A 2,670-nucleotide genomic window follows, 5' to 3' on the forward strand; every position below is an offset into this window, starting at 1 on the left:
TTCTTGGTGACTTTTATATACTTTCCTTTTGCGTGCAAATCATAAAGCTACTTGTGCATGCATCTTGCTCTGTGGAATGTGTTATTTTGGTTGGTTGTTTTCGTAGCGGTCTCACACAACTGCTACGAACCCCTGCACTATGCATGAACCAACAACAAGCAACATACATGTTCCCCTCAAAAACACTACTAGAAAAAAGCGATTTTACGACGGTCAAATAGGGGATACAACGATGTTTTTCGAACGCCGTTGAATGTGGTGTCGTCGAAGCTTAAAAATTTCAACAACGGGTCCCAAAACACCGTCTTTGAAAGTGAGCAACTTTCAAAGACGGTGCTTACCTCAACAACGTCTTTAAAAGTAGGCATTCTAAGACGTTGCTGAAGTAATCACCGTCTTTGAATGCCTACTTTCAAAGACATTGTTGAGGTAAGCACCGTCTTTGAAAGTACGCATTCTAAGATGGTGCTTACCTCAACAACGTCTTTGAAAGTAGGCATTCTAAGACGTTACTGATGTAAGCACCGTTTTTGAATTGAATATTACTTTTAATTATTTATATTTTTTCTGGTTGATATCCCATCAGAAAAATATAAATAATTAAAAATAATATATATTAGCATGATTATAATTAATATTAATGGTAAAATTTATTTAATAAATAAATATTTAAATGATAGATTAAATAAAAATAAGAGATATATGTATTATTTGTATTTAATCTATCATTTAAATATTAATTATTAAATTAAATTTTAATACTAATTACAATAGATTAAGAAAATAAATTTTACTATTAATTACAACAAATTAAGAAAATTGAATTCTAAACAAATTTTTAATAAAAATTACAATAGATTAAAATAATTTTAATTAGAAAGGCAAAATGTATGTGAATTAATTTTCCATTACCTTAAATCAACTGATGTCAAGAAATTAAATTATAATGTTCATTACTCTACTCATAATCACTAGTGATACTTCATTGGAGCTAGAATTGTGCAAACCTGTATGCTACGGGATCATAGGGGTGAAAAATGTTGAACATCTGCCGACAAGCCGACATCTCCTCTCTTATATTTTCCTGCTCTCAATATTCTTGGCCTCTACCTGAAACAAACAATAAAGAATACATAGTTATCAAACTAGATATATATGATTAAAAACTGGACGTTAGTAAGTGACTGGAAATTGCAATCATAAGTTCATAACCTTTTTATTCTGATAAAAGCATATAAAGTTCAAACATTAATTTAATAATGTCAAACAACAATGAATGGAAGATTGGAAGTAGAAAAGAGCACACAGCCAAAGCTGATTATAATGATAGAATACATGACAAAACTTCAATAGTATATTAATTATTAATTATACTTTATAATAATATAGAATCTCTTCGGTTACCTATCAAGATTAGCTTCCATATTTCCTCATTATCCCTATGATTTGTTTTCTTATTTAGTTATGATTATGTTCTAGTATTAGTATAAATAATTGCCAGTGCTTTATTTTTTGTATCACGTTGTCACACATTGTGTATTAGGAACCAAAAGGTTCCAATATTAAAGGTCTCTCTTTCTTTCTCTTAAACTCTGTCTTGATCTTCATAACATATAAAAACAATATCAACCTTACAGGATGCAATATCTTTTATCTTTTCCACTCTATATACCAAAAACCCTATAGTTTCATCAAAGTATCCAAGTAGCACCATACTTTATATACCAAAAACCCTATAGTTTCCATACCTTAAATTGAAGCTTGGTGTACTTGATATATGGAGTATAACTCTTTGGTGCTTCTTGTATGGGAGGTAACTTTTTAGATAACTTTCTTACTGCCATAGTGCCACATGCATGTCAAAATCTTTATTTGCTTTGTGTTATAAATTAAAAATCCAGATGAATATAAAAAACATCTCAACCTTCTAAAGGACAAGAAAACCAGTAGTTACCAGAATGTAACTCTTCCTCAGGATACACTACTAAAAAAAAGTCATTTTATGACGCGCTATCCACATCGTTCCTGCCATACCCGTCGTAGTAGGAGTAGCGGTGGCAATTCCGTAAAAATGTTACCATTTTATGTGCCATGTGCTTGGCGCGTGACACATTCAATGACGTTGGCCGGGGGTGCCCGTCTTTGTAGGTAGCGCAACAGGTAAGTTAAGATGGTGCATTTGAAACACCATCGTTGAAATTTTGAATTTCGACAACGTTGTTCTTAAGCCACCGTCGTTAACATTGAGGTATATAATGTTTTTTGCACTAATTCATGAACACTCGCGCTCGAGCTCCCGCTTCCCTGTTTCTCTGAAATTTTGATCTACTGTGACCTCGCCGTGACCTCTGGCGTTTGCCCGCACCCCCATGACCTCGGTCGTGACCTCGTCCGGCGTCTCGTCTTGTGGCGGCACCGCGCAAGCCAGTGAGTACCCCTTTTCAGAGTTGTCTTGCCCTACAACTTGTCTTCAAGGTAAGCTTGTGGATGTTTGAAATTTCTTGTTTGGTGTTGAAGAAGTAATTATTGAAATTCTGATACTGGGGACAGATGTCGTACCGGATGTCACGACATCACGCTTCAGAACATGCAGATTATATGTGTCTGTATGAACAGATTAAACAAGTAAATAACACAAGAGAATTGTTAACCCAGTTCGGTGCAACCTCA

General features: G+C 34.1%; 1 non-coding gene across 1 annotated transcript; it reads left to right on the forward strand.

Moving 5' to 3' along the window:
- The first annotated feature begins 393 nt into the window (after positions 1-393).
- On the forward strand, positions 394-509 carry MIR4401A (microRNA MIR4401a). Its single transcript, NR_048739.1, has one exon. It is a non-coding gene; the product is annotated as a microRNA MIR4401a (primary transcript).
- The last annotated feature ends 2,161 nt before the right edge of the window (positions 510-2,670 follow it).

The sequence above is a fragment of the Glycine max genome, chromosome 14 (genome assembly GCF_000004515.6).
Source record: "Glycine max cultivar Williams 82 chromosome 14, Glycine_max_v4.0, whole genome shotgun sequence".
NCBI lineage: Eukaryota > Viridiplantae > Streptophyta > Magnoliopsida > Fabales > Fabaceae > Glycine > Glycine max.